The sequence below is a fragment of the Sinocyclocheilus rhinocerous genome, unplaced genomic scaffold (genome assembly GCF_001515625.1).
Source record: "Sinocyclocheilus rhinocerous isolate Xijiao unplaced genomic scaffold, SAMN03320098_v1.1 scaffold5585, whole genome shotgun sequence".
In the NCBI taxonomy this organism is placed as follows: Eukaryota; Metazoa; Chordata; class Actinopteri; order Cypriniformes; family Cyprinidae; genus Sinocyclocheilus; species Sinocyclocheilus rhinocerous.
Window position 1 is genome coordinate 131388 of NW_015644340.1, and position 18105 is coordinate 149492.

An 18105-nucleotide genomic window follows, 5' to 3' on the forward strand; every position below is an offset into this window, starting at 1 on the left:
CAACCATTTTAAGTTGGAATTTAGTGACTGAATTGATGCCAGATGAATATTACATTTGCCAGCATTCTTCGGAAAGTGTGTCAGTGTAATGACATGTCCATCACTTCTTCACTCTCCAAATAATCCATGATGTTCAGTGTGAAAAGAAACATTTTAGGAGGATACCGACTGCTGCAACCTCTCTCTGAAAAGATCTGGGTCAAGGGTTTGAGGAGTTGCACAATACTCAGGCACTATTTTTGCAAAAAATATGTGCATGAAAGTGTCTCTCTTTTCTGGTATTCTCCTCCTCACATTTCAGCCCAAATCTTTAATTCAATAGAATGGGTGGAGAAAAGCCCTGCTTCCACTTTTTAGCTCATTCTATTGACATGGCCTAAAAACAGAGTAAGAAAGAAGGAAAGGAGTGGAAAGTAGGGCTGCGAAAAGTTTGAAAATTGCCAGTAAATTTCGGAAATGTTCCAGAAATTTTGGAAACTTTTCAGGATTTTTTGGAATATTCCAGGGATTTTTGGAAAGTTTGCGGAAATTTACCGGAAATGTTCCACCCCTTTGCAACCCTAGTGGAAAAAGTAAGAAAAAGACAGACTTCTATGTCTATCAGTCTTTCTGAGGTGATTCATGTATTCAGACAGACATTTTTAATACTCTGTCAAAGCACAAGCGCTCTCAGTTTGTAAAGCACCTGAACAAATGGAAGCATAATGCCAGATCATGCTGATATTCAATCAGTCACTCAGACGTGACCAAACACCAAGACATCAATGTAGCAAAGTGATTTATTTCAGGGGAAATGCTCTCAGTCGCTAGTAAGTAACTCAATCAGTGACATTTGTAAGGGATTGGCTTTGTTTGTAGTCTTCCCTAATTCCTGAACAAATGAGATTTTCCCACCAGGGAAAAGGGTCTCCATGGCCGTGCAGCTGCACACAAACTTAGAATCACCATGCATGAGGCTGAGGATCAGCTGGAGTTGCGTAAAACTAGAAATGCAATTGGTGCACTGATGATCAAGCCTTGTTATCTGGCAGTCAAAGGACAAATTTGGTTTTAGCAGTTGCCAAGAAAGTGCCTGTCCACATGCATAGTGCCAACTGTTTGGCGAGGAGGGAAAAGTGGTCTAAGACTGCCAAAGGTTCTGGCAAGGCTCTGGAATTGAGTGCCCAACTCGGTAGAAACATGCCCCTGTGCACAGAGCGAGATTCATACAGTGCTTTGTTTAGTTGGGGGAGAAAGAAGAAGAAATATCTAGTTTCTAAGCCTTTGCTGAAGAATAACAGTATTTATATGCTTTCTCCTCAATACTTCGTCACAGAGCGGACCAAGTTTCTGATTACTCAACAAACATCATTGATGTATAAATGTAGTTGATCATCTGTTAATGTACTCATCTTTAATAAATGGGGTTTTTTTGGAAGTTTTGAGTACTAGAAGTTATTGTACATTGAGCTCTTCCACTTCAAAAGATCAAACCGCCCTTTAATTCTTTAAGTTTGCAATTAACAACGATTTGAGAGTTCATCAGTGTTTTGAAAAATTGGTATTCTTCAAAATAGGGTAAATTGCAGATGATTCAAATCGCTTCCCTTTTGAGAAACAGTGCTATTTTCGTCAACGAAGACGAAAAATATTCGTTAATGAACATTTTTTTCTGTGACTAAGACGAGACGTTGACGAGTTAAAACTAATATCTGATGATAAAAACTATGACGAAATTTATGCCGCGTCTTCGTTAACAAGACGAGACAGGACTATAATGTTATCTGAGAACTACCGGACATTCAAAATACATCCTATAGGCTACTGTCTTGTCCTTCAGAATGTGCGTCCTTGTCATTGCATTGGATAAGGGGCATTTGCATATCTAGTCTCAGTAGGCTATGGCAGCCGCAGTGGATGGATAGGCTACCAAAATGCAAACTAGTGTTCTGAAACAATGGCCTCAGCACCCGAAGGGGTAGGGATAAGGTGATCATGGATTAAGTGCTCGTAAACAGGTGGGTGAAAACTGAACGTGTGTCAGGATTACATGCATGCCTTCCGTCTTAAAGGGACAGCATTCCTAATTATGTTCTGCTTCTTTTTCAAAAAATTTTAAATTATATATATTATATATGAACAACTATAATTTTTATAAGTTGCTCCCCTTTCACTACTGTTAAAGGGATTGTTCACCCAAAAATGAAAATTGTCATCATTTATTTTTAAGTTTTTTTTTTTAATTCAATCCTTGATTCAAATTTCTCATAAGCTTAATTGATTTGGTCTAAAGAGAGAAGAATTAATGACTATTTTTGTTTGAAGACTACATATAAAATAGCTACCAAAATAAATGTTGGTAACTACAGTTTGACTAAAAGTAATGACAAAGTTGACAAAAATGCAATGACTTTTCGTCGACTAAAACTAGACTAAAACTATGAAAGACTCAAATGACTAAAATGTGACTAAGACTATTAAGCATTTTCGTCTCAAGATAATGACTAAGACTAAATCAAAACGGCCTGTCAAAATGAACACTGGTGAGAAAGAAGTATACTTCTTTCAGGACCACTATGGTCAAAATGATAGACACTTAGCATACAGTTTGGTTTGGCGGTATGGTTCTGTTCTGGGCAAAAACTCCCTGCCCATTAATGCAGCCTGTCATGAATGAGCAGGGAGAGCAGCAATAATAATGAAAGCAGCATGTCCTTCTGGAATAACAGAGACTGGGGCAGCAGCGAAGGGGTGCTCTTCTTTATAAGCAGCTAAGAAGAGCAGCAAGCCCCTGTAATGCAGTACCTGAAAAAGATTAAAGATGCAGAAAACCCACTAGAATTGGCAGCCTAGTTTGTCAGTTTGCAGCAAGCACAGCGTACTGCAGCCAGAGAAGTGAGCAAATTAACTGGTTCAGAGATCGCAGATTCTACCTGATTCAGCATCCATTTAAAAACTCTATAACAACAGCATATAATAACTCAAATCAATTAATCAGTTTACAGGTTTGTCGCCTCCCATTGACATTTGTGCTCGTTGTGTTAGATGTCCTCAATCTGACAACCCACGTGAGCATAGGCAAAATTCCTTATCAATACACTCAATAACTTTATGCAACAAGCATGATGCTTGCTTAATCACAGCATGTTGCAGTAGTCAGTGAAACTTAAAGAAATAGCATTCCCAATACCAGATGAGCCATAAGCAGCAAGCATATTTCAAGAACAATCAGATGGCCTTAAAAAAACAGTTTAAACATTAGCTTCTTGCTGTTGAAAGTTTAACCAGGTACCAGCACTTGCAGTAAAAGACAATAGCTTAAAGCAACAAGCAGGTCTAGCAACAAACATGATACTGAACACTAGATAAGCCTTAACAAGCAAGCAAAGTCCCAATACCCTGATAGCTTTAAAGCAAAGACCTTCTGAAATAGCATAGACTGGGGCAGCATGCCCTTTACAGAAGAAGAGAAGCAGCGAAGGGTTGCTCTACTTTAATAAGCAGCTGAGAAGGGCAGCATGCCCCTTTAATGCAGTACAGCATATGGTCAGTACCCGAAGTGTAGGCAATAGGCATGTTGCCCTTAACCAGATAATCGTTAGCATAAATAACAACCTTTAGTATCAAAATCTACATACTGCATATCACTGACTTAAATATGGCGTGTTGAAAATAATAGTCGGATAAGTTTAATAAAACAGCATTCCCAATGCTAGATGAGCCTTAAGCAGCAAGCCTGTTTCATATCAGACAGCCTTAAACAAAAGATTTAAAAACAAGCCTCGCTGTGGTAAGTTTAACTGCGTAATGCTACCAGAGTGTCAGAATACAACCAATAAGCCTAAAGCAACAGCATGCCTAGCAAACACACGTTACTGAACAACTAGCTTTAAACAACGAGCAATATTTAACGATAGCAAATTTACCAACATAGCATTAGGCAATGAGAATGAAATAAAAAACTTAGCTTAGCTTCGAAGACATTCAGAGATGAATAAAGGGTGAAATGCCAGTTGCGACGTGGATTCTTCTCCTTCTTGATATTCTTCCAGCGCAGAAAGCAGATCTCGTGTAAAAGTGTTGTTGATGCAATCACATTAGCACAACTTCAGCGATGATTTGCGGGCATTGCGTGCCAAGAATCTATATCAATGATATCGTTGCGAGAAACATTGCTCACTCAGGTCACTTTTGAATCTATCAGCGTATATCAATCAACACGGCGAATTCGCGTTCAAGTTCACGAACTTGAATCTGGTGAAAAACTGTGCGGGAAATGAACCCCTTGTGCAAAATTCCTGATTGAATGCTTTAGAGACAGAATTCACCGAATAATACTGAATAGAGCTTATATAGGAATGCTGTGATAGGTGTCGTATTCCTATAGGTAGACGTGATCAGCTGAGAGTCAGCTGATGCAAGCTTGACTAACGTGACCTGCCAGAACTAACGCTATATGCTTAATTTTAGGATACTTTTAAAATGAGAACTTTTGCGAACTGAATGCAATGTTTTCAGGCAATGTACAATTAAATGAAAATGCATTATAGTTTACATTTCTTAAATGCAATTTAGTACATTTAAAGGTGACATATTATGAAAATCTGACTTTTCCAGGTGCTATAATCAGGTACCTGGTGCATCTACCAACCAAGGAAATGTGAAAAAGATTAACCCAGTAACTTTGTTTTGGTAAACCATTTTTTGCAAGTGTCTGAGAAAAAGAGCGTGTCAGATTTCGCTCCCTTGGTGACGTGGCAAAGGGATCTCATTATAATATTACTGCCCCTTAATCTGTATATAAATATAATAAATGATCTGTGGAGTATTTTGAGCTGAAACTTCACAGACACATTCTGGGGACAACAGAGACTTATATTACATATTGTAAAAAGGGGTATAATATGTCTCCTTTAAAATATATTCACTATTACAAACACATGTGCTTTAGTACAGTGTTCCTCAACCCTGGTCCAGGGCGCCCCCCAGCACTGCACATTTTGTGTGTCTCCCTCATTAGCTGATTAAAAGAAACTCCAGGACCTGAAATGGGTGTCAGATAAGGGAGACATACAAAATGTGCAGTGTTGGGGGGCGCTCAGGACCAGGGTTGAGAACCATGGTTACATAAGTAACCTGAGACGGTTTGTTTCATAAATACAATCATTTTTAAATATACTTTTACAGGGTATCTGCAGGATTTTTAAGTTCAAATTTATGATTTTTTAAGACCTGCACAAATAAAATGAATACCATTTGAACAGGGTAGGGCAATGTCTTTGGTAACATTAAACTGTAAATGACAGTTCAGATAAAGGTTTTCACAAAAACAAAAAGTTTTATAAAATGATAAACTTTTCAGAAAAAAAAAATCAGAAAACAATTCAAGAAAACGGATAGTCAAAAGTATCAATTATTATATTAGTTTAAACAACTATTATCAATCAATTATTATATTAATTAAAAAACATAAATATATATTTGCTGTCATAATTGTTTAGATTTTTATAATGCATTGTCTTCTTGTCGATCCACAAGTTCACATTTACAACTCTGCGTGTTTGCAGCGTAAAAACATGGGTTGATTTTCACATTGGTCTGAAGTTCTGAACAAAAACAGCAAACAGGCAAATTGAAAAATGCTAATTCATTTTCTGCCAGCAGGAGGCACTTTCGGAACGGCAGAAATACAGCGGTTTCCCCGCTAACAGCATTACACAAAGCAGCACAGCACCGGACTTTGAAATGTGCAGCGCTCATATTAATTCAAGGAAATCATAGCCTTTTGAAGTTTACATTAGGCCATATCGTTATTCTTGTCTTTCCCTCCCCAAATTTAAGACCTCTTAAATTCATAGGCTACCTAAGACTTTCTTGTACCATTTAAATCTTTTTATGACCTTAAATTGTATACAATTAAATTTAAGACATTTTAAGGACCCTTGGAAACCCTGTTTTAAGATTTGAAGCAAACTACAAGTGCACATTTAATATAATTTAAAACCACTTATTTTTTCACAAAGGATTGGCTTCTTTTTAATAAGTACATACTTTGTGACAGTTTTCTATATACAGTATGTTTTAGCTATGTTGCAATATTCTTTTATTGTTACAGCCATATTTTTTTTTCTCAGCACATGGATAAATAAACCAAAATATGAAGAAAACAAATGCAACATCTGTTTCATTTGATTTAAAGATGCAGATGATATCTCATACGCTCTCACCCACCTGTGATGACCAAAAGCCACATCATCTTCAGTGGCTAAGAGACCCAATCCCTGAAGATCAAAGACAGATCAACATGGACTACTCCAATTACAAAATCACAACAGAGCATGACCGCAGCCACAAGGATCAGCAGTCTGGAGTCTGAATGAATCTGCCAGCCAGTTTTACTGACTGCTCTTTCTATCTTACACCATTTCTGGAGGAGCTTTCCTTTTGGCTTTGGTTTGATTTCATAGGGTGCCAATGGCGACTTGACTTACAACATATGGTTGTGTGATCACACACGCAACACTTCTATTGGCACATCCATTAAGTGCAGATATACACCCTTCTAAAAAACAAAAAACAAACAAAAAGTACACCTGAGCATACTTTTAAAAAGAATACGTTATAACAGAAACAATGTACTTTAAAAGAATATACTTAATTGCGAACTGAATGTACACTTAATTACATGTTATTTGCAATTGAATGAAAATTTATGAGTAATGAGTGTTTTTTGACATACTTAAACAGGGCTTAAGTACATCTTTATATGTGATTTCATAACTACTTACATTGTCTTTGAAATATGGTTAAAGTGTACTGCTCATGTACTGACAATCATTTATGGTAAACTAAAATTTAATGAAATTTCTATTTTTAAAATGCATTAACTTTAAATAAGACACTACTTTTAAAATTATAATCAAGAACTTTACATGTGCTTTAGTCAACTCTTCAAAATAAGTACTTTGAAGCATGACAAAAGGTTATTATAAATAGCTATTTAAAACATATTTTAAAATAAAATCATTAATTGTATATTATTAAAAAGTGCACTTTTTAAAAGTGTGTTATGAAACATATCTTTCAGTACACTTTTTTTCTTTCATATTTGATTATGTGCAAGTACTTTTTTAAAATACACTTACAATTTGAAATATACTACAAGTGGACATTCAATACAATTAGCGTACTACCTTTTTTATTAGTTTTTTTTTTAGGGCATTCACTCTGATGTTAGTACATTTCTCCTCACAAATTAAAGAGAGAAAATAGATTGGGTGGGAAAGAGTCATATAATTTCCTGTCAAAAAGAGTATCTTAAACCTGTATGGGTATGTGCCGGTCCAGGCTTTGTGTAAGTTAGTTCTGGTCTGATGTAACTGGTCCAGGCCCTGCTGTTCACAAGCAAAACAACCTTAGCTGGTAAAACAAAAGCAAATCAGCATTAAAACACACACACACACAAAACCGCTGGTCTTTTCAACCACAACCACAGAACAAGGGCAAATGAATTTTATTCACTGTGTGAAAAGTTCTTGGGTTGATTGTTGATGAGCATGTTTCCTCCTCACACAAGGCTATTCCCGGAGCACTGGCTGGAGCATCAGTGTGAATCAGTGTTAGAGAGGTTGCCTGACTGCGCTGAGAGGAGTGAATCAGCGGGAGACTGGGGCGTGAGACTTCTGTCCCTCAGATTCTGATGTGTCTGATCACACAAAACCACAGTGAAATCCAACTCCAGACTTACTGTCCTTTTCAAAAAGAGTAGCTTAAACCTGTATGGGTATGTGCCGGTCCAGGGTTTGTGTAAGTTAGTTCTGGTCTGATGTAACTGGTCCAGGCCCTGCTGGTCACAAGCAAAACAACCTTAGCTGGTAAAACAAAAGCAAATCAGCATTAAAACACACACACACACAAAACCGCTGGTCTTTTCAACCACAACCACAGAACAAGGGCAAATGAATTTTATTCACTGTGTGAAAAGTTCTTGGGTTGATTGTTGATGAGCATGTTTCCTCCTCACACAAGGCTATTCCCGGAGCACTGGCTGGAGCATCAGTGTGAATCAGTGTTAGAGAGGTTGCCTGACTGCGCTGAGAGGAGTGAATCAGCGGGAGACTGGGGCGTGAGACTTCTGTCCCTCAGATTCTGATGTGTCTGATCACACAAAACCACAGTGAAATCCAACTCCAGACTTACTGTCCTTTTCTTTATTTTCTTTTGTAACACTCTGTAAAAACTTCTACAGCCTAAAGCCTTTCACCCACATACTTTAGAACAGGCAGCGAGGGGGTATAATGTCTCTCAATTTAGATAATCTCTTCCGGTTTATAATCATAAGTGGGATCACACAATACTGTAATTGCACTAATGCATTATGAACTGGCAAATGGTTTATTTATCATTTCTTGTATCTCCATGTCATGACAGGGACAGCAACATTAACATGCTTAACAGAACAACATGAAAGAAATCCCACAGGACGTCATTTTACTGGCCGTCTGGACAGCACTCAATCTAATATGAAAGCCTCATCAGTGCATTCTTCAGCCATAGCCATTGATTAGCCTGAAACAGCTGAAGCTACTTTTCCCAAAACCAAATAACATCCGGCTGCACTACAGACCATCCATCTGTTAATACTAAATGTGTAACTCAGTTTGTGAAGAGTGCCAGGTATATACATTCTATACTTACTTCAATTAACATAGGTCTATTCGTGTATAACGTATAAATTGGTATGGATTATTCCAAAACTATAAGAATTTCATTCACCTTCAAAAACAAAAAAAGCAAAGAAACCTGAGAGATTTTTGTCATCTTATAAAGTGGTCATGTCTCTTCAGAAGACTTAAACCGCTTCATTCATATGGATTACTTTAATGATGTCTTTATAAACTTCTTGGAGTTTTAGTGGAATGAACTTTCAATGAAGAAAAATAAATATTTCAGGTTTCATTAAAAATATCATAATTTGTGTTTCAAAGATAAATGGAAGTCTAATGTGTTCGGAATGACATGAGGGTGAGTAAATGATAACAAAATGTTAATTTTTGGGTGAATTATCACTTTAATGTAAGCATTAAGCTATTGTCATTTATCCTGCTAGGTGATGGGTGCATACAGTGGTATAATGAGGCTTTTTAAGATTTCAGAAACATCATTCTTAAATCTCCTTTGCATTTTAATCATTTTACATCACTGCACCGAAAACATTCTTTTATTCATATTTATTCATATAAAGGAACAAGCACTTTTAGATATGACACTCTAAAAGCTCACTCTTCAAGCAAATACCATCTGCATTAACAGCTACACAAGCAAAAGACCAAGATGCTCCAGCTCCCCCTGTGATTGAAGGGTTCCAAAATATGGATGAGACACTCCATTTGACAATAAAGAACACCATGAACTGTGCATATTATGCATGTAAACGAGGAGCCATTCACACAGTTCAGGACTCAGTAATGCAGGTCTTTAGATCAGAATTTAATATCCATCCATCCATCCTTCAAACTGCTTGTCACAAGAATGATGGAGCTCATCCCAGCATCTCAGGCCAAAGGCAGGGAAACACCCTGGATGGATGGCCAGTCAATATCATATAATATAATATGAATAATTTTGACCTTGAAATTTCCCATTTCTGATGGTGATTACCAGCATTTTTGAAACATGCATTACAGATTAATTCTGCCACATGTTCCCCAATGTGTTTTGTGTTATACTCTTCTGCTAAAGATCTGGGGCCATATTTACAAAACATCTTAAAGGAACACGCCACTATTTTTTTTAAATAGGCTCATTTTCCAACTCCCCTAGAGTTAAACAGTTGAGTTTTCCATTCAGCCAATCTCCGGGTCTGGCGGTAGCACTTTTAGCTGCAGCTTAGCATAGATCATTGAATCTGATTAGACCGTTAGCATCTCGCTCAAAAATGACCAAAGAGTTTCAATATTTTTCCTATTTAAAACTTGACTCTTCTGTAGTTACATTGTGTACTAAGACTGACGGAAAATGAAAAGTTGCAATTTTCTAGGCCGATATGGAAATATATGAAATATATATATGCAACTACACATACTTAGTGCCGGTCACGTTGGAAGTTACCTAGCTGGGGACTATTTTCAGGCGCTGTAAAAGTAGCTCATAACTTGCCGATTTAGGAGAAACTTCAAAATAATGGGCATGTCAGTCTGTTATGTTATAATTTTAGGTATAATGTTTATAAATGGCAGATCAACAGTTTTATTAGCTATTGCCATCATCAACATGAGGCAAGATTACCTGTAGTCAGCGCAAAGCACTGTCACTGCCACCACCACCACTCTTACATGAGACCAAAAAAAATTTCATTTTATCTTGTGTTATAAAGATGACCTTAAATATCATAATTTCCACTAGAGAACTAGAGTGAAATGTTTCTCTAGTGTTTATCTTAATGGGATGTAGCTCGTGTTCCATCTGACTAAGACATAATGGATGAACAAGAAGAGAGGTTCGATAATCGTAGACAGGCACCGGCGTCCCAAGTGATTCACAGAGAGAGGACGTGATGGTCAAAGCCCATGTGACCCCAGACATACATGTGAGTTAGTGTCATTGCTGTTGTCATGAACTAGCAGGTTAATCATTCACACAAAGTGGAAAGAACACAGTAATAATCCTGTTCAAACAGCACACACTTAGTCTACACACTGGAACGGGGACCAAATGGCATCTTATCGGAGGTAAACAGCAAACCTATTTCGATGACAGGATTCTTTATGACTGAGATAAAGCAATTAATCAAAGACATCAGAGGTTGTTTATTGTGCTACACTGAACACATTGTTTATTAAGAAGCCATTTAGCTTCACCCATTCACTAAGTGTCTGCTTCCCAGTTGACATTTAGATGGAGTACCACTCATACTGAATGAAATGGCAAGTTAGCAAGAAAATAAAGGGCTCACCTTCCCTTCAATGAAGTCTCTTCCACTTGTTGTTTTGCATAAAAGATAGATGATGCAGAAATCCAATTAAGTTGATGTGAATGTGTGTGAACATACTGAGGCTCAGGTAATTGATTGATGGTAGGAACATCTCAAAGCCTCTGACCTTCTCCGACAGGTGTCCAAAGTCTCTGATGTCCCACATTTCCCATTGCCATTCCCTTCTCCCATCCCCACCTCCATTTCTATGCCCCTCACATCCATGAACTCATGCCCTCCTCTTTCTCTACGAAAATCTGAGGTTAATATCACATTGCCTCATGTTATGCAAACAAAACAATTACCCCCAGCAGTCCCCCTCATTTTCAGGCTGCCCTTATGATCAGTCTCAATCTAATGGGCTTCATCTACCAAGCGCATTGTCTTTCGCTGCAATTTCAGTGAACACCGTCCCCTCTGTCTCTTGCGGTCTCTGTGTTAACTAGTCAGCCGCAATGTTCCCTAACAAGACACTTCCTTGCACTGCCTTGCAGGAGCTAATTTGCAGAGGGATAAGCTAATGAGGACATAGCAAAGTTAATCCGCTCCTTGTCCCATGCCTGATTGAGCTAGTCGTGATGGCAGGATGGGGAGCGAGCCTTATTACCTCCAAGCCTCTTCGCATATTTATATGGAAATATTAATCAGTGCACAGTTGAATGGTGGCGGGTTTGGAACAGTGTTTTGTGGATAAGAGGAAGGAGAAAATGCTTTTTTGGTTTTTCATGTGTCTACACTGAAGAGAGGATTGAGTCTTGCCACAGCGCCATAAAGCCCAAATCGATGGAGTGTTGCAGTGATGTTTGTCCTTCTGTAGTTTTCTCCCATCTGCATATATGATCATGGAGCTCAGCTAGAGTGACCGTCAGGTTCTTGGTCACCACTCTAACCAAAGCCCTTCTCCATCAGTTGCTCAGTTTGGCCAGGAGGCCAGCTCTAGGAAGAGTCCTGGTTGTTTCAAACTTCTTCCATTAAGGGTAACAGAGACTACATGCTTCTGTGAACCTTCAATGAAGCAGAATTTTTTTCGGAACTCTTCCCCAGATGTGTGGCTTGATGCAAACCTGTTTCTGAGCTCTACATGCAGTTCTTTTGACCTCAGGGCTTGGTTTTTGCTCTGATATGCATTATCAGCTGTTAGACCTTTTATTAAGATGTGTGCGCATTGCCAAATCATACCCATTCAATTGAATTTGCCACAGGTTAACTTCACTCGAAGTGTAGTAACATCTACAAACAATAGGATTGATCCTGAGCTAAATTTCAACTGTCCCAGATAAGGGTATGCAATGGAATAATTTTTATTTTTTATTTTTAATCAATTTGCAAAGATGTTAAAACCCATTTTTTTTGCTCTACCATTATGGTGTATGGAGTATAGATTGATGTGGAAAAAAAGTAATTTAAAGCAGTTGAGCATAAGGCAGCAACATAAAACGTGGAAAAAAAATTAAGGGGTATGAATACTTTCGCAATGCACTGTAGGTACCTTTTAAAAAGGTACAGCCCCAGTGACAGTTTTTGTTCCTTTTTTCTGAGACTGTTGGTAGTTTAACTGGCATTTTAAACGTGCTTTACCAATAAAGATACTTTATTTATGCATAAGGGAAACTGAGATAATTATTGTTGAAATTATTTGGAAATGTATTGCATTGGGAGCAGACCATCAAAACTGTACGGTACTCAAAGTTTACGTTTGGCAGGCACTTTTATCCAAAGCAACTTACATCGCATTCAAAGTTTACACTTTATCAGTTCATGCCTTCCCTGGGAATCAAACCAATAACCTTGGCACTGCTAACACATTCTCTTCTGTTTGAGCTACAGGAAAGTCATCAGAAGATATTATAAGAAAAACAGGATAATACAGAATAGATTCACTATAAACAATCCAATATACACAGTATATATTACGATAAACAAAATTACAAGTTGAAACACTGTAAAGATTACAAGTTAAAAATCCAAGATTTACATAACATGTACATTGTTCAAAAAACATTTCTATACATTTATTATATCACTTGTATAATGCACAGAACATTTGCCTCAGGGATATTTGTAAGTTGTAATTACTGTATGTTGCTCAGAACCTTTGCACAGTTGTTTTACATGTTTTTGTCTTTTCAGGGATCTTTACTTAACAGGGCAGTTCAGGGCAGTTGCCTACTGCTAATATATTCAGCTCCCTCTGGGACAATTCTATTAAGAATTAGTGTCATGGCCCAGTTATGAATTATAATTACCTGTGTGTGTGTGTGTGTGTGTGTGTGTGTGTGAGCAGTCAGGCTTTTCAGAAAGCAGATGAATGTGTGATTATAGGCTTTTGGGAGCTGTCTCATTCCGGTGGGTTTGAGACTTAATTTCTCAGTTTTCTTCATGCTGAGTGCGTGTTGCTGAGCCAGCAGCCCAGCAGTCATCACATTAACTCAGCGTGAGTTCTCTCTTGGGCCTCTTCCGTTCAAAACAGCATTGATTACCCACAGTGTGTTCCTGTAGCTCAACCGGTAAAAACACCAAGGTCATGGATTTGATTCCCAGGGAACACATATATTAAAATGTGTATGTTGTATGTCCTATAAGGACTGAAACATTTGCTATGCAAGGCTGATTTTGTGCCTTGTTGTTGAGTCAACCTGCAAGTCAAAATGCAATATAAGTATTAGCTGCATTATCCTCATTGCACAAGAAGCGATTTGACATAACGCTTCCTTTATGACCAGTTTTCTCTTTCAGGTTATCTACCATCATGGCGGAGCAACAGTTTGAGAGAATCTTGCTTATGAAGTTAAAGTTAATATGCTTTAACCCTAAACTCTAACTTTAACAGTAGTCAACCTGGACAGTTATTTTCTGCTTTTGGAATGAAAACTGAATTAAGAAGAGTACAGGTTTGGAACCACATGAGGTTAAGTAAATAATGACAGAGCTACTCCTTTAATATGTGGGAGATGTCAAATATGATTGATTTAAAGTTACCAAACTGTAGCCGATCAATAAAAATGAAAAAGGAGTACAGAATGGGCATTCTAAAGGTAAAGTCACAAGCCAAATAGCTCAGCTTTCAGTAAATGTCATTTTCATAGTTCAGAGCCAGGGGGAACCTCTGTGAAGTGTGAAAAATTGCATCTGCAATTACACTCTGTGGTGATCATTGCCACGTGCTTCCAGGTGTCATAAAATTAATTTCTCAGAACTTCAAGAAGTACTGCCCTTTAGACTTCATGCTCAGCATAAGGTCTGTGACCTGATCAAGGACTAAATGGTCCTTTGATGAAAGCTTCCTTTCATTAAAGAGAACTGACATCTTATTTTAGGTTTTAGGAACATTTAAAAGAAAGCAAAGGGATTATTTATGTATTTATTTATTATTTTTTAACAAATAGAAACATGTCTTACTCATCAGAGCTATCAGAATAAAAAAATAAAAAATAAAAAAAAAAGGATAAGGAATGCATTTACATTTATGTTCAAAAGTCACTTATCAAATATTTTCAAAGGTGCCTTAGAATCGGTCTATAGTACATTGCTGTTAATTTGTATTCTTTTTGTAAACATTACAACAGGCAAAAATGCAATACTCAAATAGTTTGTTTCTAAATATTTTCAATAAATAAATATTTAATTTGGAATAAATATTGTACAGTGCAGTAAAATTTGAGTTAATTAACCTATAGCAGACTCTAGCAGTTACATTATTTAATATTCAATATTCAACCAACTACTGAACACTTCTGTTATTTTAGTATAAGTGTTTAAAAGTGTTATTTATATACTATTATAATATTTATTTATATACATATTTATTATTTATATACTATTATAATATTTACTAATATTTTGAATTTCTATTTTCTGTTTTTTTTTTTTGTTTTTTTTTTAGACATTCGGGGGGGCATTTGCTTAAAGGGGTCATATGACGTTGCTAAAAAGAACATTATTTTGTGTATTATATTTACTAATATTTTGAATTTCTATTTTCTGTTTTTTTTTTTTGTTTTGTTTTTTAGACATTCGTGTGTGCTTTTGAATTTTTTATTTTTTAGGTTTAGTTTTAGGGGCTTGTTTTTATATCAGTAATTTTACTATTTCAACACATTCAACATTTTTTAATTTAAAACTTTCATCTAATATTTCTCTCTTTTTTAGTGTCAGCTTTATTTCAGTTATTCAGTCAGTAGTAGTTTGTTAAAGATAATACAATTTAAGTAACTGTTGATTTTATGTCAAACTTTCATACTACGGAATAAGAGGCTATTAGAGTAATTTGCTTCTCTTGGGAAGCATAACATGGTGTGAAAATCAAACTCATAAAGTTCTGGTGCTTACAATGCATTTCATTTTCTTTTTTTCCATTCTCATGGATGAAGGGATAAAGGTACTCTTGTGTCCTCTAGCTTTAACCTGTCTTGCCTTGTCACAGAAAGTTTTTGATCCGAAGCCGAGTTGATCAATAACACAAGCAGCTGACACTGAAAAAAGCTCTCCATATGCATGTGTTTATAGGACACTGTGAGTGTTCGATCTAAATACAAATCCACTCTCCTGTCGAGTCAAGATCTTCCTCATGCACCTCCCAGTGACCAGCAGCAGCCTGTCTCTACTAATCTTTCTTAATCATTTAATTGACAAACTCCACTCTATGGAAGAGACACAGTGAATGATAAGCAGTGCAGCTGTTTGTTGGATTCAGTAAGGAAACAATGCCACTCTTTTCACTTCATCTGTCCACATATACCAGGAGTTAATGACTTTTACCGATCAAAATCAAACGAGAGCCAGTTGCAAACTGCTGCTGCCTGCAGAAGTGGGAAGAAGATCGCAAAGTTAATTTGGCCAAGCACTTTCATACTTTTGATGTTTTACTCTCTCATGCAGAAAGTTATTTTGATAATCATGCAAACTCAATTTGTTGGCAGGGTGCATGATTACCAAAAAAAAAAATCAAAATATCAAACTCTAAAAATTGGAAGTGTTAGGCTAAATTGACTTTAGGTCTTCTGATTGGTGTGGCCAGTGGGTCAGTCCGTGGTTTACCAAAAAGAGAATGTAGAGAATTTCCATTTAAAGTCTAATACAACAACAATGGCTCCTGCAGAGAAGCTATTGCCATTCAGCTATTCATCAGGCCAAGAAATTGCCATTGAGAAAAAATCAAAATATCAAACTCTGAAAATTGGAAGTGTTAGGCTAAATTGACTTTAGGGTCTTCTGATTGGTGTGGCCAGTGGGTCAGTCCGTGGTTTACCAAAAAGAGAATGTAGAGAATTTCCATTTAAAGTCTAATACAACAACAATGGCTCCTGCAGAGAAGCTATTGCCATTCAGCTATTCATCAGGCCAAGAAATTGCCATTGAGATGAAAGGATAGCTTTCTCCACTGGGCCTTATCATAGATTTCATTCATGAACAGAATTCTGGAGCGTTGAGAAATTTACCATTTAACTATTATATACTACATATCTGACCTTTGCAGCACCTAAAAATTCAAGAACCAGGCAAAAATGCATTCCTTTGAAAGGTGAAATAGGAAATTATTCACAAGTTTTTATGAAATCAAGAGTATTGCTTGGCTCAGATTGTTCCCTTTCTGACTGACTCACTCCTCTCTTTCTCTGTGGTCTGTTCTCTCATACCACTTAGTTCTATTTTATTTGAGCTGAAGGGAGAGAAACACAACATTTCCTATCATAATACACTCTCTCATCTGAATGTTTTCAATGCAAGGCCTCTTGGAAATGCCACACAGGTAACATTTTATATCGCCCGCATACTGCATTATCGAGATAGCAGTGGAAAGTGTGTACTAACAAAATGTTAACTGGCCGTTTCTACTATGAGCACTTGTGAATTTTAATTTCTAAAAATCTACAACCAGCTAACCAGATAATGTTAAGTTGTCCACTAACATTATCCAATATATTGCAGGCAAATTCTGTCATGTTATCAACAGTGTCCTCAATATTGTTGCCATCTTAAATGTATTTTGTTTGATCGCATTCTGCTGTGGAAATTACATTTCTTTAATCAGTGTGAATTATTTTGGTAACACTTTATTTCGATAGTCCACTTTGCAGACTGATAGGTCATTCACATGCATTCTGCTAACAATCACATAATTTGCTACATGGCATAGTCGGGAGGAATATTATAATACCACTGCAGCACTATAGGAGCTCCTCTGAAACCCTCCACCTCCCCCAGCTCCACCTGTCTAAATCTGCTACAGGATGTTCTGTATGCAGAATGCATAGCAGATCTATTCTGCCAAAACCAAATACAGTAACATTGTCATAACAATTAACAAGAGTTGACTAATTTTCAGTTTGACTGGAAATGATGCACAATGAAAATATTATGTTATTATATATTATATTTACCTTGATTTTTCTTTGTTTTCGTCACATTTTCAAGCACTTCACTGACACTCATATGTTTTTTTTGGTAAATACACTAACTTTTTTATTAGGAAGATTGTTGATTGTGACAGATTGATAAAATTGTGGTTTATTTTTTTTTGTTTTACAGTTTTGATTCATGTCAGTATTTTCACATTTTAAGATTGAAGGTTTGGATCTAGTACAGTGATCCTCAAATCTGGCTCGCGAGATCCACTTTCCTGCAGTTTAGTTCTACCCTAATCAAACACACCTGAGTTTGCTAATCAATGTCTTCAGGATCATTAGAAAATCACAGGTAGGTTTGTTTGATTATAGGGTTGGAGCTAAACTCTGCAGGAAAGTGGATCTCGCGAGCCAGATTTGAGGATCACTGATCTAGTAGAACAATAAATAAAATCTACACACAAAAGGCAGTAAAACACCTATTAATGTGTAATGTTTTCATGTGAACAAAACAGAAAAAGTTGTGTTTTATAAATCAGCCTCTGAGCCATTGACAAAAAGAGTTGTCCACTTTCAGAGAAAAGGGCTTCTGATCAGACAAGCAGTCTTTAAGATTTGTGGGAGGATGGCGGTTTCTCGGCTCCAAGATAATTGTATTGCCTGGACTCAAATTATTGCAAATATCTCCCCTGTGGGGAACACAAGAGCTTCATTCAAATGGCTCCCTGCCATTAAATTCCTGGGACTCATATAACTGGAAAAGCATGACGAAAAACCATCAGCTTTATTTTCATATTCCCCACTTCTGCT